Source organism: Podarcis raffonei, chromosome 2, assembly GCF_027172205.1.
Source record: "Podarcis raffonei isolate rPodRaf1 chromosome 2, rPodRaf1.pri, whole genome shotgun sequence".
Taxonomy (NCBI): Eukaryota; Metazoa; Chordata; class Lepidosauria; order Squamata; family Lacertidae; genus Podarcis; species Podarcis raffonei.
Genome location: NC_070603.1, coordinates 42,490,001 through 42,502,267, shown reverse-complemented (window position 1 = coordinate 42,502,267; position 12,267 = coordinate 42,490,001). Strand labels below are relative to the sequence as shown.

The 12,267-nt window shown below is 41.1% G+C and overlaps 1 protein-coding gene across 6 annotated transcripts in view; it reads right to left on the bottom strand.

Moving 5' to 3' along the window:
* Positions 1-12,267, bottom strand: part of SHISA6 (shisa family member 6) — a 265,194-nt gene that overhangs the window by 103,478 nt on the left and 149,449 nt on the right. The gene's annotated exons all lie outside the window — the stretch shown is intronic.

The window sequence follows — 12,267 nt, the reverse complement described above, 5'->3', positions numbered from 1 at the left end:
GGTTCTCAACCTGCACACATTGATTTAAACATTAGAGCATCTGCAGAGATGTCAGGGAATGGCTGTACACTGAGGAGTGGGCACCGGGAGAAGCCATACTTGAGACTGACTTGAAAGAAGGGATCAGTGAATGGGGGCAGGCTGTAACAGCTGGGTGAATGGGGGCGGGCTGTAACAGCTGGGAGATTAGAGTCAGAGGCAGCAGAAGTGGCAGTACTGGAGAGTGAAGAACAGGCACACAAGTTGATGGAGTCAGGGGCTTCCCCACCTCTCCTGCTCCACTGTCTCACAGGACCAGAGGAGGACTGAAGAGGGAGGAGCACAGGGTTACATGCAGGCGGAGTCTTTGCCTGCTTGTACGCAGCTCGAATAGGGGAGATACATAAGCCAAGGTCAGGGTGGGTTTTCTCTGCTGTGGCAACTGCCTCATCGGGTGCACACCTAGGAGTAGCTGAGAGTCACAGAACCAACATGAATTTCCCTAACTTATAAGTGTACTTTTGACAATAAAGAATTAATTCCTCACTCTGGACAGTCTGTGCTTGCCAGCGCGTGACAACCTACAAATTCTGAAATGAATGCACAGGGGGGTCTATTGCCTTGATATTTGTTCTGTCTGCTTAGAAAAGGGCTGTAGTAAGAAGGAGCAGAAGATACATCAGAATCTACTAGTAGCTTTCTATATAATTTGCATTAGATCAGCAAAGGTTTCTGACTCTCAAATATTTAAGAACAGCAACAGCTAAGATACTTATTTAAAAATAAATAAACATCTGAAATTAAGTTAGCTTGAGGTAAAACTAGGAGGGTATTTTTGTTCAAAGGTGCTACAAACTCAGTTTTGTTGCTAAAACAAATTCTAGAGTCACCCTGTAGTTTAATTGTAAGAGTGTACCATCCCATCCCCATAGTCATTGCTTTAGACATGGCTCTGGTACATAGACCTCAGGGTTTTACTAAAGAACAAAGCAGATCCCACATACCTGGCCTGCCCAGCACTGGACTATAGTCTTTAGAACTTTCTGCACATTGTGACCACAACTCAAAATAAATTGATTTTTCAGAAATATGACAGGGAAATATAACCTCTCTTTCATTTAGGTTCTTTCCAAAACACACGTGATTGATTTAATAAATGTTTGGTGCTAACACTAAACTACTGCCTTGGGCAGAATTTAGAAAATGTATCAAATTCCTAAACCCAGTTTTTTTAAACACCTGGACAACCAGATGCCTGGGATTAACTATTTACTTACTGCTTTGATTTTTAAGCTGCTGCTTAGCCACGTTCTCAAAGCAGAGGACATTACAATGCATATATTAAAGCCACCAAACACTTCTAGCCCTGTTTATGATTCAGATTTACTCAGATTTTTTCCTTAAGAAAACATGAGAATATGTTCAGGGAAAACAAGGGATAATTGGAATTGTTCTGCATTGCAGGCGTCATAAAAGAGAGGCAGGAGCTGTAACCCACCCAGTCTTTTCATGCTGCTGCCTGTTGTGCTCACAGTGAGCAGTGCAGATCTTTTCAGGAAGCAAACAGGTCTTCAGATATTTGTCATACATGGTGGGCAAAAGTCTATCTTATTCAGAAATTAGTACACCACTACGTGCGTTTATTTGAATGGCAGAAGAGAGTTTATACACACATTCCTGCATGCTCCTACATGGCGACCAATCCACGTGACTGGGAATCCTGCAAAACATAGCCTTTCTTCAGATATATAAATACATACATAGGGGGCAAAGCTCTGAAATGCTGCTGCATTTTATTCACACTGTTTCTATACAGGTCAAATGCCTGTAATGGCTATTCTTTCTGAGTGAAGAGCTTGCATTTTTGAATTCATTTGCCAGTGCATGGGAGGAAATACTATGATTCTATGATAATGCAGTAAGTTCCTGGTTCAAATGTCACTTCTGCATGAACTCACTGCATGGCCTTAGACAAGCACTGTCTCTTGGCCTCAGCCCTAATTTGTAATATGGGGATAAAAATACTGGCATACCTTGCAAGGTTGTTGCGTGAATTACAGAGTTGACATATGTGAAGGATTAAAAAAAAAATCATTATTACTATTAAAGCTTAGAACTAGGAGAGCTGAAAGATCTCCTCACCCCATATATACCCAATTAATCACTGTGTGTTCTGCTCAGTGGAGGAATTAGGTCTTTAGTGTTGTGGCACCTATGCTTTGGAATTCCTGCCTCTTGAATATTACAAAGGATCTGCCTCTGTTGTATTTTTGTTGGGTTCTAAAAAACTTCGTCTTCCAACAAACCTTTTTAGTTGAGATTGCCCCAAGGATGCATCTGTGTTGGAATTGTTTTTTAAAAAATGTTTTAAATATCTTGTTTGCTATCCTGGGCTCCTTTGGAAGGGAAAAAAAACTAAACTAAAATTATTGTTATTTTTATTACTACTGTTACTGCATCATGAGTATTTTCTAAGCAGCATTTTAGAGAACCTTTCTCTGTTGACTGCCTTGGAAAACACCATCCCTTTATGAAGATATTACACTGTACTTTAGATCCTAAGAGTCTAATTTAGATTAGAAACGCCTAAGATTAAAACATACATTTAAGAAAATTTCTCACTCAGATTTTGTGGGTGCTGCTGTTATTGTCTTTAGCTCCCAGGATCATTATTTGGAGTTTTATAAGCTCTTTTCTGCCTTCATCAGGAGTTGCTGGGTTGTTGTTTTTTTATGATCCCTGTCCTTGTGAGTTAGCAGGGGGACTGCATCAAAAAATCTCCTGTAAATCAATGTCTATCACTTCCTGATGGGGAAATTAAGGCTGCAATCCTAAACACACCAGGAAAGATGCATAGGATTTTACTGCAAGTCATTTCCCCTCCACAAGTGACCCCTACAGGCTGCACCCAAGTCCCCTGGATGGCAGTAGTTTTGTTTTCGTCCCACCCTTTTCAGCTCTACTGAAAAGTCTATATGATGCTGACATGATGAGACAAATTAGATGGCTGCAGCCTCTGGAGCTGCTGTTATATGGGCAAAAGCTAATTAATTGAAACATTAAAAGAATTTGATAACAAACAAAATGCAGGATTAGCAGGGAGGGCTTTCAAACAGATTTTCCTAGGATTGCCCTAGAGAAATAATTTTCTTAGCAAGAAGAGGTTACAACTCAATTCACCGTCTAAGAAAGAGGACGAGGTGCTGAAGGTGAAACAGGCATGAATTAGGTAAAATCCTTCAGAAGTGGATTCAACCTGTGTCAAACTGTTTGAGGGATATGTGCAAAAATATGGACTAAATCGCTTGCAATGAAGGGCATATTAGAAAATTTTTTAATAAGCAAGTTCCTTGGAAGAAGAGTGGGTAATGCAATTTCAACATATAATTTTATTATGCATACTTGCTTTAAAAGGGTTGCTTTCACTTATATTTTGACAAATTTTATGTTAATTTGTTCTTAGTGTTTGATTTGATTGGTATTTTTAGTGACTATTGTAGGGAATCAGAGGGGGCAGGGCAATGCCACGGTGCAGAGGCAGTCTGGCTGGCTGGCAGCTAGATAAAGGCAAAGCATGCAGAGCAGCAGCTGCAGAAGGTCCTTGGGAGATTAAGGACAAGAGGAAGGAGAACTTGGGACACCATCAGAGGGAAGTCTAAGTGAAGCTGAGCATTTCCAGAGAGAAACTCACAGAGCCGGGAAGGGATGAACAGAGATAAAAGAGGCAGAAGAGATAAATAAAGCAAAGTTGGCGTGGAAAAGGTTGCCAGGGGGCAGAGGGAGGAAAAAGGCAAGGGAGACAGAAGTAATCAGGAAAGTCTTATCCCAAATGAACTTCTGATGGGTTAGAGGGGAAAATAATGAATTATGAGCAGTGACATACACCAGCCCAGGGTTGAGGCCAGAAGCAGGTACTGGACAGAGGTTTGTTACATGGAATTCTTAAGTAATAGTAGCTTGAGTGGGAGGAATTTAAGTCAAGAAGGGATCCTGTGATCCAACTCCAAACTTGGTTTCAGGGCAAGGTTCTGGTGTTTTGAGGATTTTTGCACCCTTTGGTTTGATGGCTTCACAACTATTTTATGCTGCTTTATTAGAGGTTCTGGTTAATTAAGAAGGGTATAAATCTTGCTTAAATAAAGAAGAATGAAAATTGAGTCAAGAGTAACAACTACCGTCCTAGGTACTTTTAAATTTGCAATAAATCAAAATATCTTCTTCTGAAAGGAAAGGCAGCGGAGTCAGGTGCAGAGTTAAATGCTACAGTAGAGCTATCTGATTATGATCTGTGTGTTGCCAGTATCCACAGCATCAAGAGGATGGGGCAGGCAAGGCTAGCCAGCGGTTGCAGCACTATGGACAGCTCATAAGAAGGCATTGCAAAAGTTCATTATGGGCCTCTGCTTTCAGCCAACTCCTCCTAAATTCCACCCTAATGGAGATTCTTAAATGGTCAATCCCTCCTCCTATTTGTGGCCACTCCCTGAGCTGTTGGACAGGCATAGTAGTTCAGGAGGCAGTCAACTTAGCTGGCTCAGGGGGACATTTTTGTTCTAGTTCTGCAGGGCCCTAGTTCTGTGTGTGTGTCCAGGCTCAAGCTTTGTGACAGGAGTATGCTTCACTCCTCCAGTTGGTTGCACAGAAGCCTCATTCAGCTGGCTCATCTCAAGGGCTCTGTATCCCTCCTTATCTCATCCAGGGTCTGATCTGGGAGTTCAAATTGACCTCAACCCAGGATGACCCAGAACTGACCTAACCCAGATCTGGGCCCCACAACACACCTTCAATTGGTTGGGTTTGCTCTCAACAACCATCACATATAGCCTGATCTGATTGGCTACACATTCAGTATGTGATTCCTGATTAGACAGGATCACTTTAAAAAAGAGAAATAAGTTCTGGTATGGGGGCAATGGTGAAGAAGCAGTAACAGGAAAAACAAATAGCAACAAATGATTTAAAAAACAATTCTCATTCATTACATTTTTTGGGGGTGGGATGGGACTTGGTTCTCCATGGAAGCAGTACTTACTTTGACCCAGAAATGGAAAAGGATAACATCTAGTGCAGCCCTAATATATACAACTGTACAAAACTTGAAGCATTAACTATGGTTGCCATTATTATTAATAATACTGGTTTAGCCTCTTAGTATTTTTTAAACTATCATCCAATACTGTCTCCCCCCTCCACACACACACACACACACACACACACTCCTTCTCCCTCTCCACATCTCTCCACACTTGCCAGCAAGTGATTCTGTAAGAAATCAATATTTTATGCAAGTGAAACTTTCATGTTAATGTTTGCAGAGAGCCTTATCATCCCTACCAGCTAGTGAGTCCCTGCAATGCAGGCTTCTATTAATTCTGTAAAAGGGAAAAAAGGGGGGGAAACAAAACAAGCCAGCAATCAATAGAGATTCCTTGTTCGTAATCCTCAGTAAAATTAGCACTTTGACAACCCTAGCCCTAATCTCCTGGAAAGCAGAATTCCACCTCATCTTTATATATATATATATATAAAACAAATACACTGGGGTTGTTTCAGATTCTTACTCAATTTCTCTTCAACATAACAAAACCCTCATGACAACAATCCCACCATGGCTTTCTGTATCGCCCTCCAGTTTGCATCTGCAGGATTTGTCCTCTCTGAAATCCAAACCAACTCTTTCTGGTTCCCACATGCTCAGGCAGCGGTAGGTGAGGCCAAAGGGAAGATGATTGACAACTTTTTTAGTGCTGGTGTAATATTTTCTTCTGGCTGCACTCCTGTACTTTAACAGATCTGTGACCTGCAGAAATTCTGCTTGTGAGTATTTTCAAATCACTGGATCTTCATGCAAGGCAAGCCCTAGTTTTAGGAAAAATGGGACAGCTGATTTTGGGTGTCATGAAAGGAGAGTTATGTATCATTTTTATTCTCAAGAAGAGGTGCTTGTGGATTTTTTGTTATACCAAAATAATTTGGGCTACCACACACCTTGACTTGAGGGAGGGGCACCATTTCCTGTTGTGTTTCAGGTAGCAAAATGACTTGAGCCAGCTTTATATTTCAAGCTTGAAAAATATTATCTGCTAAATTTCTTCTAGCATTTGGAGCAGACCAAATACACACATGGAGAGAAAGAACATTAAGATGTGGAATTGCTCAGAGGCAGCTGTAAATATTGTCCTGTACATGTCATAGAACCCTTGATTCAAACATCCACCAGAAATCAGAAGGGAAAAATCATTGAACAGGGCCACATAACCAAAGGACAAGATATTGTGATCTGTCCAGTAACAGCATCCTGGCCCATGTATTCTGGCAGAGGGAAACAAAGACAACAAAATACATTCCAAACAGTAGACACCCAAAAGAGAGGAAATATGAAACCAATTACCCCTTGCCCAAACTATACAACTTATGGTAGAGCCGTATTAATTTCTTACACTTCTGCTAAAATTTATACGCCTAATTAGCCCCATGCATTCCTACTTAAACCATAACAGTTATTTATATGTATGAAGTAAAGTTGAAAGGGACTGTTCAGAGAAAGTTAGGTGTACCTAGGTCACACTGAAAGCAAAGGAACTGTGAGCACACGACTACATGTTGGAGGGAGGAGCATTGTGTGTGTGTATTTGATCTTACTTTTTCATGTGATGAAAATGCTGTTTGAATGCAGTGACTCATGGTAAGAACTGGTGTTTACCATGCCAGAGCATACCCTTTCCTTTGGTGTGAAGGACCCCAGGGAGGATGCATGATTTGTGTGCAGAAAATCACAGGTTCAAGTCTTGGCATCTCTAGTTAAAAAGATAAGGTAGCAACTGATGAAAAAGACGCCAAGGCACTGGAGAGACACTGTCAATCAGTAGACAATACCGGGCTAGATGGATCAATGGTATGATCTCCTATAAGGCAGTTTCATACCTACGTTCTTATGGTTAACTCTGGCAGAATAAATATAAAAGTGTGTTGCAGGAGAGGAATCAAATGAGGCACCCTGCAATGTTATCAGTGTGTACTTGAACTAACACACACACACACTTTCAGCTTTAGCAGGTGGAGAAGCATGGGGCTGTTGTTAAAATGATAACACAAAAAGACTCAAGGTTTGCAGGTATAAGCTCCAGAAATATGGGAAGGAAAGGGCTCAAGGGAGTGCTATATTATTCACTGGTTTTATATACATGAATATTAGAGCAAATTCCAGAGGATGTAGCTGTGATTTACCTATCACTAGAGTTACAAAGAAAAGGAAAGAAAAACAGCCATTTGAGATACACCACAATATTTTATAGAACAGCAAGTGGTTACTTGTTAGTAATCTGTCAGATTCTGGGTGCAATTGCTCAAAAGTACTCTGAATCACCTAACTGTACAAGTCGTATGTATCCCGCACAGGGAAGACTTCCACTGGCAGACAGGGCAGGCCTTGGCTCCAGGCATAGACAGTATACAGTGGTACCTCAGTTTATAAACTTAATCTGTTCCGGAAGTCCCTTCTTAAACTGAAACTGTTCTTAAACCGAGGCACGCTTTCCCTAATGAGGCCTCCCACTGCCAGTGCCCTTCCACCATTCAGATTCCATTCTTAGACTGAGGTAAAGTTCTCAAACCGGGACACTACTTCCAGTTTTGCGGAGTTTGTAAACCGAATCATTCTTAAACAGGACTGTTCTTAAACCGAGGTACCACTGTAGTAACATTAGCCACCCTTAGCTCTGATACTAGGTCAGTGAAGTAGCTTAAGTGATTGTGCTGCTGGTGCAATGCCAGGTGATCCATATGCCCCACTTTCCTAAAAGGCGAGAAGTTCAGGGAAAGTGCCAAAGAGTTTAGTTTCCTTTTAGATCAGAGAGTGCACACTGAAGATCTGCATCATTTCTGTTTTATCTACAAGTGCGCAAGCTGGGCATGCATGGAAGCAAATGGGGTTTCAGAGCAGGCAGCAAAACCACAGATTCTGCATCAGTTCCAAAGGGAGCAACTAAACACCCATAATGCTGCGGTTTTAGCCAACCCCAGCTAACCCCTCCCAGCTCAATGTCTGTCTGCCGTAGTGTTTCCCAACTCAAAGCTGAAAAATGGCTACTATTCTTATCCCCCCACCCCACCACATCATCTCCACTGGTCTCAAACTCCACTTGGCAGATAAATTGTTAATCGAGGAAAACATTCCATCATCCCTGTATATTCAGGAAACATCAAATGATCATCCCTATTAGCTATCTGCCACCAGCTTCTAGCCAGTTCAGCGCCCACTTGAAATATGCATTTTCTTTTGTTGTGCCTGGACTAATAGGACTCCATTCTTTCTTGTCTTCTTTTTATGCACTTTTTATTTCTGTGAATAACATCCCAACTGTAATCTCTATTAATAACAGCTGCTCCTTGTATTTGTGCTCTGAGTTATTCTTAGTTTTCCCAAATTACTGGAATTTAGATTTTTTTTAAAAAAAACACCAGGTGACTGGGACATGCTTAGAAGGTGTTGTCAGGTTTGACAAAAGATTCAATGTAGAGTAGTGGTTAGAGTGTTGGACTGAGACTAGGAAAACCCAGGTTCAAATCACCACTTAGCCACAAAGCTCTCTGGGGTCGGTCCCTTTCTCTCAGCTAACCTACCTTGCAGGACTGTTGTGAGGGGGAAAATGGGGAGGAGAACCATGTATGTAACCTTGAGCTCCTTTGTTGAAGAGAAGCAGGATATAAATGCAGTTAATTATATTAGTGAGCTCAAGTAGAATTTGTTTGGGACAATGAGAGGCCCATAGACACAATATGGAGTCTTCCATCCTCCAAGGTGAGTCAGTCAAGGTAGTCATCACTGGGCGAGGGTGATGGCTTGCTAGCAGGATGAAGAGTGGGGACTGATAGCATAGTTATTGTACCTAACCAGGGACAAATAATGGGAGCAGGTTCAGAATATAGGGAGCTTCCTCATACCATTGATCCATCTAGCTTGGTATTGTCTACACTGACTAGAGGTGGCTCTCCATGGTTTCAGGCATGAGTCATTCCCAGCCTTACTTGATGATGCCACAGTCTGAGGTCTGGGGCATTTTGCATGCAAAGAGTGTCATCTACCACTGAACTATGGCCCTTCCCCATTTCTTACTCAGGTACATAAAAGGGCCAAGCTGATGTGTCAAGGATTACTTCCTCGGCAGAGGAGACAAATGACAACAGAGGGAGCTTCTTGAGTAAAAAGATTGAGGATCGGTTGCTTGAAGTGTAGGTCCTGCATGTGTGGGTGATGTTTCAGGACTGACTTAATAAAAGAGCTAACAGGGGATGCAAATGGGTTACAGTCTCTCATATGGAGAGCAAATTATGGAGGTGGTGATGAAAGGGAGCTGCATTTTCCTGCAGGCTTCCAAATTTCAGACAGCAGCTGGAATCAGCTGGACATATCTCTGTATAGTCCATGTTTTCAAAGCAACAGCCAGAGAAAAAGCAAACACAGTGTCTGGATTTTTACAGTCCTTTCAGCGAGGATTGAAGGAAATAGAGACAGATCCTAAATATATGTCACTCCAGGGAATTACAGCCTATTTGGAGCTTGCCAAATTATTCAGCAAATATATTCATCTGATAGTACAACAAGGAATAACAAATTATTATACTGATATTATATGATCAGCTACCAAATGCCTGATGTGATTAATGGTGTGGGCCAACTCTTCTCATACACTTGTTGGTAAGTAACTCATTTTCCTTGACATTGACGTATTAGTTTTGCTTCTGAAATAGCGATCTGATATCATCAGGCAGTGTCTGCTGACAGCAGCAGGCCCTGTAATTAAGAATGCAACATTATTTCTGCAATGTACCCTTGTTTACATGCATGCTCATAACTTTACACATATATTAGTTAGGAGGCATTAATAGTAGCTCCCATATTATACTCGCATCAAAGCATTTCCATTTTAATACATCCCAAAGCAGGTCATGCCATGGCATAGAGGCCAGCTTTACACTAATCTCATTGCATTAGGAGAGCCTAGGACGGGAAAAGGAAGTATCGGTGGGATGATCATTGCTCTGTTCACCTTTAACCCAAATCTGCTTGGTGTTTGCTCCTAGTTTTTTAAGTTCTCCATAACAACTACAATTTTTTTGACAGCGTTGACATATTATTAATACAGGATGATCTTGAGTTTTTCACTCACTTCCTTGAAATCAGCAACATAACACTTAAAATCCCATTAAAAGATTAACCTCCTATCATAGCCTCTAAGCAGTTTCAGCACCATAAAGATGACAGGGACTTGGGAAAGGAAGCAAGTTGCATAATGTTGTTCAACCTATTATGCTACCTGAATTCAAGTAAATTCCTCCTTGTGTCCCTTATGACAGAGTTGAATAGAAACACAGACTGAGGAATGTGCCAGATCTGTATGGTTTGATATGCAGAAGTAATTACATTTGTCCAAAAGCATGATGGAGATAAAAACAAAAAGGCAATTACTTTTATGGGGCCAAGCTTACAGAGCATACAGGCATAACATGCTCTTCTTATTCATTTTTCAAATGACCTGTTTAGCAGACACATTCCAGTAGTAATACTTGGATCAAGTGAAAATCAAGCAGCTAAACTTTTCTTTGACTATACCTCTTCGGGCAGTTGGTAAAGCTGTAATGGAAGCTGGACTTTTACAGGAAACCAAGGCAAGTGAAATGGCAGGCAATTCTGAAATTTTTTTTTACCCCCAAATCTCAAAGGCACGCTCTTTCCTGTTCCATGCACACTCATGTCCTCCCATTTGAATTTAGAGAGATATTTCTGTCCATCTCATGTTCTCTGACCAGTCAGCATTCTGCTGCACTCAACCAGTCCCAACCCAAAAGTATTGCTATGTTCAGGATGCCCCTCCTATCTGATTCAAGGCAGGGAAAAAGAAAGATAAATAAATTTGTATTTTACTAGAGCTACTAGCTTTCAGCCTTGGTTATGCTGATTGTCCCCACTCCTGCTGCCATGGTGGCAATCAAACCACAATATGTAACATTAGTAGTTTTGCTACCATGGTAGACTCTCTAGAGTCTAGCCAGATAGATGTGCCAGAATCATTTATCTTTTATGAGTAGGTTCAGAGCCATTTCCTTGAGTGCCACACCTGCACAGTAGCAAAGCTCAGGCTCTAACTTCCCTGACCATTCTTGCTGTACCTTTTAAAATTTGTGTTTGCTAACACTGTAGCAGTTCACCCTCGTTAAAAGCTAATTGAATTAATAGGATAAATATTCTGAGAGGGGAAGGAAGGCAGACTTCCTTCCTCCCTCAGCATGCTGGGACATGAATTTCCTTTTGGCTAGTAAGGAATGCTGTGAGCCTGGCAACTTGTTAGCACATATATATGATTAGGAGTCCCATATAGAAATACAGTCCAAGAAAGTTTGTGTGTTTCCAGCTTGATTTGACCTAGGAATATTTATTATGAAATTGTACTGATGTTGACAGTTTGCTGATGAGGAGAAGCAGAGCAACTCCTTTTAGGGTTGCCATATTTCAAACAGGGAAAATCCAGACAGGAAAGTTGTTCAGAATTTTGGGGGGCAAATTGTTGGTTTTTTTGGCAAAATCGCCCCCAAAATGCCATTTTTGAGGTATTTTTTTATGGAAGATCGGCTAAAACGGCACTGCTAACATTGCTGCAATACACCTGGATTTTCCCGGACTTTGTGTTTTAACTGATTTTTGCCTGAACACTGCTGCTGACTCCAGTATTCTGGATTAGTCTGGGAAATCCTAGACTCTACTTTAGGCATTTTTAAGAAAGAGACTGACAAAACTAGTGCTGTCTGTTCTGTATGTTCCTCCACAGCAAATGAGTAGATGAGCAGCGTAACGAAAAAGGAAGCTCCTCCACAGAGGATTCAGCTGTATGGTGTAAATGCAGCTCAGCAAAGCTTAGCAGGAAGAGGAGCAGACTGCTGAAAAGAGAACAAGTAGTAGCAACATATTGCAATATGAAACTGTACAAAACTACAGTACAGCATACTAAGCACCAGATCCTGTTAATTGTTCAGACAATCTGAGAATCAGTCACTTCACAAAATACCAAGAGGGAGATTTAGTTGACAAAATGCTGTTATAAATGACAGCACTTTGCCAGAAAATATATCAATGAAAAATGCTGAGAATTTCTGGAAGACGCTAACAAGGTCCACAATGGATGTTCATGGCAAAGAGAATTATTTGTATACCTCTGTGGCTGCAGCTTTGGAGAGTAAGACTGAAGCATATTGGGAAAATGAATTAAAACTGGGTGAATAACTAAGAAATGT